Source organism: Leptodactylus fuscus, chromosome 11, assembly GCF_031893055.1.
Source record: "Leptodactylus fuscus isolate aLepFus1 chromosome 11, aLepFus1.hap2, whole genome shotgun sequence".
Taxonomy (NCBI): Eukaryota; Metazoa; Chordata; class Amphibia; order Anura; family Leptodactylidae; genus Leptodactylus; species Leptodactylus fuscus.
In genome coordinates, this window is record NC_134275.1 from 26,324,054 (window position 1) to 26,340,281 (window position 16,228).

The 16,228-nt window shown below is 44.9% G+C and overlaps 1 protein-coding gene across 1 annotated transcript in view; it reads left to right on the forward strand.

Annotated features, from left to right (window-relative positions):
• The window catches only part of FRMPD3 (FERM and PDZ domain containing 3), a 304,332-nt gene that overhangs the window by 269,800 nt on the left and 18,304 nt on the right, over positions 1 to 16,228 (forward strand). The gene's annotated exons all lie outside the window — the stretch shown is intronic.

Below are 16,228 nucleotides of genomic sequence, written 5' to 3' on the forward strand. Positions count from 1 at the left end.
CCCTTCTTTTATTTTACCAATACATTTTAAGACATGGCTTTAGAACTATATAACAAGTTACCAGCAAATGTGTTATTGGGGATAAGAATTAGGGAGCCTTCACACGGAGTAAACGCTCGCTCATTTTGGCAAAATACACATGTAAAAAAAAACATGTGTAAAAATAAGAGTCCCATTGACTTCAATGACATTTTACACGTGTTTTTTTTACATGCGTATTTTGCCAAAATGAGCGAGCGTTTACTCTCTTAGTGTTAGGGGATAATGCCTAACTTAATCTACACTTCATGATGTTTCGTGAGGTACACTAAAGTGTGTCATTTTTATTTTATTACCAATTAAATGTACATATATATATATATATATATATATATATATATATACAATTACTTTCTTCAACTTTTTTTTCCACATATACATTTTAATTAGATTTATAAGGAACAGACATAAGAACAGTAGTACTATAGATTGCAATAAAGCTGGCACAGTGCATATGGGGAAAAAAATTACTCTATCCTCCAACATAACAGTGAGATGTGGTCATGTGTCATGTTCCATATAGAGAGAGAGTAGACTGCAAAGCAGAATACAGACCTGCAATATACAGTTTTGCAGGATTACAGGATTGCAATGCTATGATCCAGGTATGTATTTTCTGACATGTTGAGGCAGCAAGAGGTCCTCGAGAACAATATTTTCAGCCTGTGGTTGACAATTATGAGGGAGCTATGTGTGGCTGTGGCAGACTGCTACAGGGCTGTGGCTAGCTATAGTAATAATGGCTATGGTTGGCTATTATGGGGATTTGGGTTGGCTTTTATGGAGGCTGTAGCTAACTTTTATAGGTATTGTGTCTGACTTTATGACAGAACTGTGGCTGGCTGTTCTGGGGGTCTGTGGCTTGCAGTTATAATTTTACTAAATAGATATAATGACACTATAATTATTTAACAAAAAAGGTCCATGTACATATATCCTAACATGAGGGAACTCGCCTCAAAAAAGCTGTTTCCTGATATCAATATATGCAATTTCAGTACAGCAAACGAATTATTGTTGGAGGAATGGAGGAAACTTCTTCCCAAATTAAGAATTTCCTGTGTATGGTAAAGCAGTATTGTTCCCTGTAGTAAACCAGACCATATGCTTTTGTAACTGATGGTACACTGTATTGGTTTTGGAATATGTCAGATAAACATGTGTAGGCTGGCAGCAATTTTCATGGTCACCTGATTACAACATGTGTTATACCAGTATTATGGTCATGTGATCCTAAAAATCATCATTTATAGCTGTTAGAGGTGAAAGGAAATTGAATGGGAGATGAATAGGGACTTTATTTACAGTCAGTTATTTGTCAGAGGGGGAAGACTACCAACTAGGGAATGTACTAGGGACATGACTTTTGGATATGGGATGGACTCTCACTCCTTCCTAAAACAACACAAACTACATAAACATTGAGGCAAAAAATAACCCCACAAAGGTAAGTCCACAGCCCTCATTAAATGTATATGTGGATCAATTGGAATCTCATTAATACAAAGAACCAGAGACCTCCCAGACCATGCAAACCTCAACAATAAATGTGTAAAAATCCAGCACAGAGGAGGACCTCCCAAGGTAAGTAAAACGTAACTTTTAATGGCAAAAAAATGTGTCCATAAAATCACAAGAATCCAGATGAAAGAAGTGTGAAAAAAAACTTACAGCAACATATCACAAGACGAAAGGACGATGAGACGACATAGTGAAGTGCTTTCTTATGCGCTTCAGGGCCTATGCCCCTTACTCATGGCTCCACTCTGATACGCCATCGACATACTTAACAAAACAATCAACGCAAGAGACATGCTTCTGCAGGGTACAAAAGAGGGTATGCCTTATGCGCTTCAGGGAGCGAGTCCCCTTAGTCATAGCATAAAAACAAATATTGCTGTATGGTGTAATGTTAACCCTTTGTGACATGTTTCTAATCAAAATAAAATAACATGAAACAAAAGAAAAAAAAAGTTACATCCCATGAATAAATATATATAAACATAACAGCAAAAAATTCCTGTTGGAACAGAAAACATATAAAAAAAAATATATAGAAAACAGGGACACATCCGATCTACCTAATTTGAAGATACACATGTATGGGCTGATAATTCCAGAAGTGGAGAATAAACTGCTGTTATGCTCTTGATAAAAATGGATGTGATATAAGAGTGTGCATGCTTTGAATTGGTGACAATGAAAGACAAAATAGATACAGCTTTATTTAAATCTCAGAACTAAAATAATCACAGAAGTTGTCATATGAAGTGCTAGACCAAGGAAATTCACTAATACTGTGAGATCCCCAGGTGTCTGAAATACAGCAACCAGCCAGCCAGAAATAAAGGAACGGCACACTCAGTTTTGCAATTCTAGTAGAGCCAGTACGCTTTAAGGCTCCGTTCCCACGGAGTAATGCACCACTCATTTAGACACGTATACTCGTGTCAGAGAGCGGCGCTGCAAAACAGATCCCATGGATTTCAATGGGTGCCGGCATACGCGCGCTACACATTAAAATCAGTGGGAGGCTTTGTAACCCATTGATTTCAATGTGTAGCGCGCGTATGCCGGCACCCACTGAAATCAATGTGATCTGTTTTGAAGCGCCACGCTCTAACACGTGTATACATGTCTAAATGAGCGGCGCATTACTCCGTGGGAACTGAGCCTAAGGCTGAGGCCCCACATTGCGGAAATGCAGCTTTTTTGTTGCAGATTTTGTTGCGTTTTTTTGAGCCAAAGTCAAGAATGGCTACCAGTGGAACGGGATATACTGTATATAGGAAGTTCTTATACTTCTACCTTTTGTTCAATCTACTGGCTTTGGCTCAAAAAAATGCAACAAAATACAACTGTACCAAGAGGGGGACATTAACTGTAGTTAATGGTGACTCCATCCAATGGTGACTTTTCTCTTCTTATTCTTCTGGACCTCACTGCAGCTTTTGACACTGTTGACCATCAACTTCTCCTCACTATGCTCTGCTCAGTCGGCCTCAACGACACTGTGCTCTCCTGGTTCTCCTCTTATCTCTCAGACCGCACTTTCAGTGTATCATTCACAGGTTCTGTTTCCTCCCCTCTTTCCCTTGCTGTTGGGGTTCCTCAGGGCTCGGTCCTCGGCCCCCTGCTTTTTTCTCTCTACACAGCCCCCATTGGACAAACCAATGCAAGATTTGGCTTCAGGTACCATCTCTATGCTGATGACACCCAATTATACAGAACACCAGTGACTGTCTCTCTGCTGTCTCTAATATCATGTCCTCGCTCTATCTGAAACTAAATCTCTCTAAGACTGAACTACTACTGTTTCCACCATCTAATAGATCTGTCCCTGATATATCCATTGCAGTCTCAGGCCTTACTATAACTCCTAGGCAGTATGCCCGCTGCCTCGGGGTCATGTTTGATGCAGACCTTTCCTTCACCCCAAATATCGAATCACTCACACGGTCATGTCACCTCCACCTCAAAAACATCTCCAGAATACGCCCTTTCCTTACCAGAGATACACTAAAGACACTTATTGTCTCTCTGATTCATTCTCACCTTGACTACTGTAACTCCTTACTAATCGGTCTTCCCCTTATTAACTCTCCCCTCTACAATCTATTCTGAATGCAGCGGCCAGGCTCATCTATCAGGCTAGATGCTACAGCGATGCCTCCGGTCTGTGCCAGTTGCTACATTGGCTGTCTATTCATTATAGAATAAAATATAAAGTTATTACTCTCATCCACAAGGCTCTCCATAATGCTGCACCTCCCTACATTTCCTCCCTCATCTCTGTCTACCGCCCAACCCGTGTTCTCCGCTCACTCAATGACCTAACACTTACCTCCTCTATCATCAGAACCTCCCACGCTCGTATACAAGACTTCTCCCGAGCTGCACCACTTCTCTGGAATGCTCTACCCTGGACAATCAGATTAACTCCCAATTTCTACAGCTTTAAGCGCAAACTAAAGACACATCTCTTCAGACAGGCCTATCACAATTCCTAATGTCAACCCTTCCATACTACAATTAGAATCCCTAAATTTTAACCCTCCTCTGTCCCCGCTCCCACACTACCCCACTTGATATGGTGCCTTTTCAGCCTAACTTATCTGTTCAAGCTCCATCCACATGTTAAAGGTCACCACTAGTGACTGCTCATACAGTATTATTTGTGTAATGACAGTCACCTCTATTACAGAATTGTCTGAATACTGTATAAGCAATGCCGCCCCTGCTACCTCTTGTGTCACCCCCTCTACCTCATAGATTGTAAGCTCCCTTGAGCAGAGCCCTCAGTCCCATTGTGTGAAATGAAGTTCTTTGTTATGTATCTGTCTGTATCTGAACCCTACAAATTGTACAGTGCTGCGGAATATGTTGGCGCTATATAAATAAAATGTATTATTATTAACTGTAGGGTTATCTGGTGGGGAACATTAAACTGTGGGCAACTGTAGGGGGGAATTAAACTGTGGGGAGAGAGGCTTTATACTGTGGGGTCAATTTGAGGAGAACATTAATGGGGCTCTATCAGCAAAATTATGCTAATAGAGCCCCACATATGTGTGAATAGCCTTTAAAAAGGCTATTCAGGCACCGTAAATGTTACATTAAATCCCGGTCCCTTTTTATATAAAAGCATTAAAACATATATGCAAATCTTACCGAACGTGCACCATGGGCGGGGATAAATGATGCGACGTCAGCTTTGGGCACGCCTGCCTCTTCTGTCTTCTTGTAGTAACGCCCTCTGGCTCCATGTCTTCCGGCTTCTTCTCTTCAAATCCCGCACCTGCGTAGTAGCGCTTCCCTTCGGAGAGCTACTGCGCAGGCTCACTCGCCATATTACTTAATGGCAGTTCGCGACTGAGCCTGCGTAGTAGCGCTTCCCTTCCCTCCCTACACAGTCGTGGGATTTGAAGAGAAGAAGACGGAAGAAGACACGGAACCAGAGGGTGTTACTACAAGAAGACAAAAGAGGCAGGCGTGCCCGAAGCTGATATCACATCGTGCATCCCCGCCTATGGTGCACGTTCGGTAAGATTTGCATATATGTTTTAATGCTTTTATTTAAAAACGGGACCAGGATTTAATACAACACTTACGGTGCCTGAATAGCCTTTTTAAATGCTACTCATGCATATGTGGGGTTCTATTAGCATAATTTTGCTGATAGAGCCCCTTTAAAATGTAGAGGCATATAATATTAGGGTGACTGTAGGAGCATTATACTGTGTGGGGAGCACAAAGAGAAATTAATGGGAATGGGCAGAGTTAATATAGAAGTGGGTGGTGCAAAATTTGCCATGGCTTATCCCTTTTTCTGTGCTTTGAAACTTGGGAGCCGTGGTCATGTGCTTACAGTGGTTCCTCGCGTCACAGTATTCATTGGATTCCAGAATAAGTTGAAGTCACTGTAACATCTGTGTTCTAACTTCTAAAACCTATGGAAAACTAGCAATTAGATCCAAATCCTTCCACATATCACAAAAGGAGAATTAGAAGCTCTCACTTAGGGTCTGTCCACACAGTTTTTTTGGAGAGTTTTTTGACGCGAAAATCAACCTCCAAAAAACGCCTCCAATTCATTTCAATGGGAGCCCTAGCTTTTTTTCCCCGCTAGCGGTTTTTTAAAAGGGACATGACCTATCTTCAGGTGGATTCCGCCTGGAAAAACCCATTGAAGTGAATGGGAGGCGGAAAAAAAGCGACATAGTTTTTATATAAAAAAAAAACAAAAAAAAACAAACGTTTCAAAAACCACTAGCACTTTTTTCCAGGTCCATATACTGCGCTGGAGCAAAAAAACAAAAGCCTCAAAAAACACTCCAAAAAAATGCCTCATGTAAAAAAATCACGTCAAAAAACCATTTCCTAATTCCTGAAGCGGATTTTTAGTTCTCTCCAAAGCACTTTCCAAAAAACTCAGTGTGAACATACCCTTAGTGTTCAAAGGAGCAGATGATCCTGGCACAGGTAAAGAGAAGTACAGAACATGTAGTACTGCACTATGCTGACGTGCTGTACATGCACTTCACTGATACATGGGTTTTACCAGTGAAATGACTGTGCTGATTTGAAACCTGCAGCATTGAAAAGACAATTGTATGTAGAAATGAGGCCATTGTAAATTGAGGGACCACTGTATATCCTCATCTTTCCAACAATATTTGCAAAAATATGTAGTGAATATTGAGAGTAGCTATTAACTCCTTAACGACACGTACTATACATAGTACCAATCACTCTCAAGCATCTGGAAATTGTAAGCTGGATAGTTGTTGTGCTGTTATTGTGAGCCTTAAATAGCACTTCCTGGCAGTATAGGTCCTCTTGTAGTGCCTCCTGGCATTTCTAACTACCATGTAACCATCCCTATCCCAGGCTTTGGGTATGTTTGGTACTGCTAGCACAGGCTTTGGGCCTATATGGTAATATCCCAGACCACGTGATGTCTGGGACATTACCATACAGGCCTGAAGCCTGCTAGGATTAACCTCAGATCCCAGAGAGGTGTGGAACAGTGTTTATTATGTTCTCTCACCTCCCCTGTGGCCCCTGTAACCTCTATTATGCCCCACAGCGGCCCCCCTCCAACCTCTATTATGCCCCATAGTCGATTGTGCCACTGTGGGGCATAATATAGGCTGCAGGGGCTTGGGTGCGTGGAGAAGTGAGGAGTCAATGATGTCAGTGTTGTAAACTTTGCAGAGTCAAGTCACAGCTGGAAGAAGTGGTCATGGCGATCCAAAAGAAAAAAACGAGAAATGTGGGAAGACATCTCCTGTGATTATTACTGCACAAAATATTACTTTACTGTAATGCTACTGTTAGCACCCCCAAACCCCCTGCTGCCTGAGGTGGACGATCAAAAGATGAACACCCCCTCCCCCCTTGCCGGACTCAATACCGAGGGGGGGGGGCGTCTTTTGATCATCCGCCTCAAGTAACAGAGAGGCTAGGTTCACCACTGGAGATGCTTAAATATCACCAATACCTAACCAGTAAGAAGGCATGGTATGGTATTAAAATGTACAAATTGTGCAAGAACAGCTTAGGATACATCCACAAGTTTAGGGTTTATTAAGGTAGGGACACCAGAATTGAGCCCCAAGAATGCCCCCTAATCCTAGTAGTGGGAAAATAGTGATGATTTTGATGCACCCACTACTGGACCAGAGTTATCACCTCTATATGGATAACTTTTACACTAGCATCCTACTCTTTAGGTGCCTCAGTTGCAGAGGAACTGGAGCTTGTGGAACAGTGCACAGATTGTACAGCCCCTCGGAAGGGGTGACAGCGGGGCGGTCTGCAATGAGAACTTGCTGTTGGTCAAGTATTAGGACAAGAGGGATGGTCTTGCATTGACCAAATTCATGGTAATAGCAGTACCCCTATTCATGTACACAGAATACCCAAGCATATACACAATTCATGGTAATAGCAGTACCCCTATTCATGTACACTATACTCAAGCCAGACTACATTCTTGCCTATAAGTACATGGGAGGGGTTGATCTATATGACCATATCCTGAAACCATATAGTGCCATGAGAAAAACAAATGTGTAGATAAAAAGCTGTCCACACATATCATACAGATGGCAATGTATAATACTTTAGGAATATGCCATGACCAGGCACGACAGGTACATTCCTTGAGCCTCAGGAGGCAGTTATGAGACCCTGATATCCTGATATAGTACTCCTGGAACTGAAGGTCGATATATTCAGACTATTGCAACTAGATACTATGGCCTCTAGTGAAGTTTCTCCATACTGAAACGTCTTCCATTTAAGACCTTATTCACACTATAAGCAGTTCTTGCATCATTGATGCTTTTTTTATACCATTTTTTGCTTTTCCATCAAAGGAATATTGCTGCAATCATGGTTTGATATGTATCATCACTTTATGTGATATTTGAGCTATAGTGTGAGGTTCATTAACTTGTCTGAATGTGTGTGCATTTGCATTTATTACATCTGTGATTATCACAACTAGACACTTAGTTGATGTCAGTGGCGTAACTAGGAATGGCAGGGCCCCGTGGCGAACTTTTGACATGGCCCCTCCCCCCCTGACGCCGAAGACCTCGACCGACCCCCTCCTACGCATTCCTGCGAGTTCTATTATACCCCATAATGGGCCCTGCACACAGTATTATCCCCCATAGTGGCCCCTGCACACGGTATTATCCCCAATAGTGGCCCCTGCACACAGTATTATCCCCAATAGTGGCCCCTGCACACAGTATTATCCCCCATAGTGGCCCCTGCACACAGTATTATCCCCCATAGTGGCCCCTGCACACAGTATTATCCCCCATAGTGGCCCCTGCACACAGTATTATCCCCCATAGTGGCCCCTGCACACAGTATTATCCCCCATAGTGGCCCCTGCACACAGTATTATTGTCCATAGTGGACACCCATAAACAATTATTATACTCTGGGGTCTTTTCAGACCCCAGAGTATAATAATCAGAGACCCGGGGAAATAAAAACATAAAAAACTACTGTTTGTTACCTGTCCCCCGGCTCCTACGCTGTCGGCCTCCGCTGCCGTCCTTCTGCAATGACGTCGGACGTCACATGACCCGGGATGCAGGCCGGGTTCATGTGACATCAGAGACGTCAGACAACAAGGAAAGAGGCCTGGCCAGGATCGTGGAGAGGTAAGTAACAGTGTTTTTTATGTTTCTTACCTCTCCTGATCCGCCAATCATTATACTCGGGGGGTCCGAAAAGACCCCCGAGGATAATGATAGCAGTGGTAGCAGCTGTCACCGGGCCCCCAATGTCCCGGGCCCTGAGGCAGCTGCCTCTGCTGCTATGGCGGTAGTTACGCCACTGGTTGATGTATTCAGACTATTGCAACTTGATACTATGGCCTCTAGTGAAGTTTTTCCATACTGATACTTCTTCCATTTAGGACCCTATTCACACTCTAAGCAGTTTTTGCATCACAGATGCGTTTTTTATACCATGTTTTGCTCTTCCATCAAAGGAATATTGCTGCAATTATGGTTTGATATGTATCATGACAATATATATGATATTTGAGCTATAGTGTGAGGTTCATTAACTTGTCTGAACGTGTGTGCATTTATTACACCGGTAACTATCGCAACTAAACACTTACTTTGATGTATTCAGATTATCGCAACTAGACACCTACCCTGATGTAATTTAATATTGAAAGCACCAACTAAGTATCAATGTATAAATAACACAAAAAATTCTTTTGATTTTAAATCTAAATTTATTGTTACAAAAATGTTTTTAATTGTAAAAAATATTGGTATCAGGAAAACATATTGATATTTAATATTGATATTCGTCTAGAGTAACTAGATATCATTGTCATATTTAATGCTATAAAATCCACAGTGGACCGGTTTTATAGAACCCACAGTAGTATATTCCATCTTTATGTCGTTTGGCTTTGTCTATACACTTACTTACTGTAACCAGTGCTACATCAGATGGACCTCTGGGTCTCCACCCACTATAGACGAGCCTCCGTGGTAAGGGGGTGTGTCTGGCTTTTCTATTGGCTAAATTTCTATGACACTTTAATGTGGGTGGTCCGAGGGTCCATAGGCGGCCTATATAAAGGGCAGAGCACTGAGCTTTGGCGTTCATCGTCCTGACAGTACTGGTGTCCACCATCTGGGCGCCAGGAACTGCGGTTATCACCGCAATCTTCATCGCTTATCACTCTCCTGATGAAATTTATGAAATGCGTCAGACTTTCTGACTAGAGGAGACAGATGTGGTGGCTATGCATAATGGTTTGTCCTGCAGCGATTTCTCTTTCAAATATACCAACTGGGGAACTGCTGGCGTTTCCATAGGTATAATTGACATGTGTCTTCTGCACGTATTTTACCGCAGTGTGGGGATGGGATTCACTAGAACTACAAACAAACCACGGTGTTTACTCCACCTGGGGCTCCCGGCCTTAATAATTTATTGCAATAGTGGAGACCTATGTACACATAGACTCGTCCAAAAAAACACAGCAAAAAACTGTATAAACGGTTTGGAAGTTGAATATTGCAAGACCTGTAGGCAATGCAAAAAAGAATAGACAACCATTTGTCCAGACATGTCTCATTCTTGCAGATATCCAGACCAAGGTTATGAAAAAATCAATACGAAATGTATCCCAACAGGAGCACGTCAGCAGATCCTGTTAACATGTACTGAAATTCTTTAACCTTGGCCTTGACCAATAGGCAATTGCCTAGTGAGTATGATTTTGGACCCCTTGAAGTACATTGGTGCATGGTTCCATTTAATCGAGTGAGTTAATTTGCAGAACAATAGGTACTGGCACATAGAAAATTTATAGAAGCTGTAACAGCCTCTTCATGAGCCAAAAATCAGTCTTTGGTGTGTGACACTGGGAGCACAGATTTATGAACATGTGACTTATGTCATGTACATGGACAATTCCATACAGAGTTAACTGATCACAAGTGTGGGTATTTTCTTTCAGCAAGACAGAATGACTTTCCATAAACAGCCAATCCCTCTCTGCTGAGTTCACAAATAGAGATGACAGAATCAGCGAATAAAGACTCCCATAGGTTCCTTCTTCCACGCGGAACACATTGAAATCAATGGGATTCTTTTCATCAGCACTGATTCTGCCGCGAGTTATCATAGCAGAATCAGCACCACTTTATTTATTGGGTTTTTTTTTTTTAATGTGGATTGTGAGCACCACATAGGGCTCACAATGTACTTTTTTTTCCCCCTATCAGTATGTTTTTTTGGAATATGGTATGGAAATCCACGCAAACACGGGGGGAACATACAAACTGCAGTGCTTACCACTGAGCCACAGTGTGGCCCCAATCAGTGCCGCTTTACTCCATGTAAATACCCCCTAATTTCCTCATCCCCGTACACTACACATCTACTGCTTCACTTTTTCCCTTTAGCCACCTCCCAATATGCAGTCTCATGTAAAAATCTTTACCCCTCTCCCCTCCCCCACCTACAACATGGGACTGCATGCAGACAGCACTATCCTCTCTGCCTGCTTCAGATCCATCCTGTAGGCAGTCCCAAGAATAAAGCAGCCCTACAATTTATGCAGTCCCATGCATTTTAACCCCTTCCCGACATGCGCCGTAATAGTACGGCGCATGTCGGGTGTGTAACTATGGCGACCGCCCGGGAGCTTGGCGGCCGCCATAGCCACCGGGTATCTACTGCTTTAAGCAGTAGACAACCGGCTCTAATGCCTCCGATCGGAGGCATTAACCCCTCCGGTGCCACGGTCAAAGGCACCGGAGACGCCATTTTCCCGGCGGCGCATGGACGCCGCCATTTTGCCGGTGATCGCCAGCTCCTGGAGCATGCTCCAGGGCCAACGTCACGTTGGCATTGCAGCCGGGAGCCTTTACAAGGCTCCCAGGCTTTGTCTGCAAGCTCATCTCTGCCCCCAGATTCATGTCCCCCCATATCTGCCCACCTCATCTCTGCTCACCTCATCTCTGCCCCCAGATTCATGTCCCCCCATATCTGCCCCCAGATTCATGTCTCCACATCTCTGCCCCCAGATTCATGTCCCCCCTCCATCTCTGCCCCCAGATTCATGTCCCCACATATCTGCCCCCAGTGTCATGCCGTCCTCTCCATCTCTGCCCCAGATTCATGTCCCCCATCTCTGCCCCCAGATTCATGTCCCCCATCTCTGCCCCAGATTCATGTCCCCCCATATCTGCCCCCAGATTCATGTCCCCCCATCTCTGCCCCCAAGAAAGCTTTTGCAGGCTGGTCTACGCAGCCTGCAAAAGAAATGATAATGTTTTTGCAATGCATTGCAATGCATTAGCATTGTAATGCATTGCATTAGTGATCAGAGCCCCTGGGGTTCAACACCCCTAGGGAGTCTAATTAATGCAAAAAAAAAAAAAAAGTAAAAAAGTAAAAAAAATATATAAAAAGTATTAAAAATTCAAATCACCCCCCTGTCCCTAGAACACATATAAAAGTAGTTAACTGTGAAACACATACATCAGGCATGTCAAACTCAGGGTACACCGAGGGCCACATGAGTAACAAGAGGTTGTTGCGAGGGCCGCACACAGCAGCTAATGTCACACACGTATTTTAACAGCAGTCATGAAAACAAGATATGAAGTAGTAATATGTAACAGCAACTAATATATTTAACAAAAATACAGCAATTAAAAACTAAACATTTATTTGCTATCATTTTTTTCAATCTTTTTTAGATTATAGGTGGTGATCAGTCAGCCTTGTTCTCTGAGAAGATTTTGTTAGTCTCATAAAAGAAAATTATCTATTTACATATACACCCTTCATCTGCCCCCAGATTCATGTCCCCCATCTCTGCCCCAGATTCATGTCCCTCCATATCTGCCCCCAGATTCATGTCCCCCATTTCTGTCCCCAGATTCATGTCCCCCATCTCTGCCCCAGATTCATGTCCTCTCCATCTCTGCCTCCAGATTCATGTCCCCATCTCTGCCCCCAGATTCATGTCCCCCCATATCTGCCCCCAGATTCATGTCCCCCATCTCTGCCCCAGATTCATGTCCCCCCATATCTGCTCCCAGATTCATGTCCCCCCATCTCTGTCCCAGATTCATGTCCCCCCATCTCTGCCCCCAGATTCATGTCCCTCCATCTCTGTCCCCAGATTCATGTCTCCACATCTCTGCCCCCAGTGTCATGTCCCCCATCTCTGTCCCCAGATTCATGTCCCCCATCTCTGCCCCCAGATTCATGTCCCCCCATCTCAGCCCCAGATTCATGTCCCCTCATCTCTGCCCCCAGATTCATGTCCCCCCATATCTGCCCCCAGATTCATGTCTCCACATCTCTGCCCCCAGATTCATGTCCCCCCTCCATCTCTGCCCCCAGATTCATGTCCCCACATATCTGCCCCCAGTGTCATGCCGTCCTCTCCATCTCTGCCCCAGATTCATGTCCCCCATCTCTGCCCCCAGATTCATGTCCCCATCTCTGCCCCAGATTCATGTCCCCCCATATCTGCCCCCAGATTCATGTCCCCCCATCTCTGCCCCAGATTCATGTCCCCTCATCTCTGCCCCCAGATTCATGTCCCCCCATATCTGCCCTCAGATTCATGTCTCCACATCTCTGTCCCCAGATTCATGTCTCCACATCTCTGCCCCCAGTGTCATGTCCCCCATCTCTGTCCCCAGATTCATGTCCCCCATCTCTGCCCCCAGATTCATGTCCCCCCATCTCTGCCCCAGATTCATGTCCCCTCATCTCTGCCCCCAGATTCATGTCCCCCCATATCTGCCCCCAGATTCATGTCTCCACATCTCTGCCCCCAGATTCATGTCCCCCCTCCATCTCTGCCCCCAGATTCATGTCCCCACATCTCTGCCCCCAGTGTCATGCCGTCCTCTCCATCTCTGCCCCAGATTCATGTCCCCTCATCTCTGCCCCCAGATTCATGTCCCCCCATATCTGCCCCCAGATTCATGTCTCCACATCTCTGCCCCCAGATTCATGTCCCCCCTCCATCTCTGCCCCCAGATTCATGTCCCCGCATCTCTGCCCCCAGTGTCATGCCGTCCTCTCCATCTCTGCCCCAGATTCATGTCCCCCATCTCTGCCCCCAGTGTCATGTCCCCCATCTTTGTCCCCAGATTCATGTCCCCCATCTCTGCCCCCAGATTCATGTCCCCCCATCTCTGCCCCAGATTCATGTCCCCTCATCTCTGCCCTCAGATTCATGTCCCTCCATATCTGCCCCCAGATTCATGTCTCCACATCTCTGCCCCAGATTCATGTCCCCCCTCCATCTCTGCCCCCAGATTCATGTCCCCACATCTCTGCCCCCAGTGTCATGCCGTCCTCTCCATCTCTGCCCCAGATTCATGTCCCCCATCTCTGCCCCCAGTGTCATGTCCCCCATCTCTGTCCCCAGATTCATGTCCCCCATCTCTGCCCCCAGATTCATGTCCCCCCATCTCTGCCCCAGACTCATGTCCCCTCATCTCTGCCCCCAGATTCATGTCCCCCCATATCTGCCCCCAGATTCATGTCTCCACATCTCTGCCCCCAGATTCATGTCCCCCCTCCATCTCTGCCCCCAGATTAATGTCCCCACATCTCTGCCCCCAGTGTCATGCCATCCTCTCCATCTCTGCCCCAGATTCATGTCCCCTCATCTCTGCCCCCAGATTCATGTCCCCCCATATCTGCCCCCAGATTCATGTCTCCACATCTCTGCCCCCAGATTCATGTCCCCCCTCCATCTCTGCCCCAGATTCATGTCCCCCATCTCTGCCCCCAGTGTCATGTCCCCCATCTCTGCCCCCAGTGTCATGTCCCCCATCTCTGTCGCCAGATTCATGTCCTCTCCATCTCTGCCCCCAGTGTCATGCCGTCCCCTCCTTCATCTGCCCTGTTTCACGTTCCACCTCTATGCATACACACATTAAACTTACCTTCTCCGACGACTCCGAGTCCTCGCTCCCCCGCCGCATTCTCTCTCTCGGGCTAGTTCACACGTGAACTGCCCGTGCAGGTTTTGACACCAAGAGAGACACGACGAGCCGCATCTCTCTCTGGTCAAAACCCGCCTGCCGCGACCATCGCGGTCGCGGCTTTCCCCTCCGCTGTCGGCTCAAATGAATGAGCCGACATAGGAGGGAGCTGCCGGGGGCGCCTGAAGAGTTAGACGCGATGTGACGTCATCACGTCACATCACGTCTACACAGCAGCGAGTAGCCGCGTGAGTATTGCACCTCTGCGGCCCACACAAAAGTCTCAAACTTTGTCTTTTAGAGACAAAGTTTGAGACTTTTGTGCGGGCCGCAGATACGCCTGTGAAGGGCCGCATGCGGCCCGCGGGCCGCATGTTTGACATGCCTGACATACATGTTAGGTATCCCCGTGTCCGAAATCGCCCGCTCTACAAATCTATAAAAATATTTTTCCTGTTCGGTAAACGCCGTAGCGGGAAAAATAGTCAAAAGTGCCAAACCGCCATTTTTTCACTGTTTTGATTCTGATAAAAATTTGAATAAAAAGTGATCAAAGCAATAGCATTTCCCTAAAATGGTAGAAGTAAAAAGTACACCCGGCCCCGCAAAAAAAGACGCCCTATGCATCCCGTACACTGACGTATAAAAAAAATTACGGCTGTCGGAATATGGCGACTTTTAGAAAAAAAATTTTTTAACACAGTTTTGGATTTTTTTTAAGGGGTCAAAATGTAAATAAAACCATATAAATTTGGTATCCCTGGAACCGTACCGAAACACAGAATACAGGGCACATGTCATTTTGGCTGCACAGTGAACCGCCATAAAACTAAAGCCCGTAAGAAAGTCACAGAAATGCATTTTTTCTTCAAATCCACCCCATTCTGAATTGTTTTCCTGCTTCCCAGTACATTATATAGAATAATTAATGGTGGCATCATGAAGAAAAATTTGTCCCGCAAAAATTAAGACATCATATGGCTCTGGGAACGGAGAAATAAAAAAGTTATGGGGTTTAAAAGGAGGGGAGTCAAAAACGAAAAACGAAAATCAAAAAATGCCATCGGCAGGAAAGGGTTAATAAAAAAAAAACAATAAAAAAAACACCCTCTCTAACCTACCAGGAATAAATACTGTCACGTCAGCTGCTGACTGCTATTTTCAAAGCTGAAAAAAAAAGCCTCCCATTGACTTCAATGGGTGCCGCTAGCTTTTTTTCCACCGCCGCTAGCAGAAAAAAAAGCTACCGGAACCCATTGAATTCAATGGGAGGTGTTTTTGATACCGTGAAAGCTGGCAGCGCAGTGAATTCAGTCTTTCTAGTGGTATATAATACAATCCATCTCTGAGGACATGAAAGGTCTAGGTTTAGGACAGCTATAGGATCTGCTCCATAATTTGCAGCTATTCAATTTGGCCTGGACACACGGCCGCAAAAACAACGACCGTGTGTAAACATTAAAATATAATAGTCCACAATATTATCTCCTTTATCAGGTTTCCGTCTTCTGCATGCAGAAGATGGAAACCTGTCATGCTGAGTCCAGCCGTGAGCGCCAGTGAGCATTTTGAGCTTTCGGCTCAACCGGACACAGAGTACTGGATGTCCGACTCTGTGTCCGGTTTTAAAAAAAAGGTTTCGCCGTGAAGAGCATAAACTGCTGACC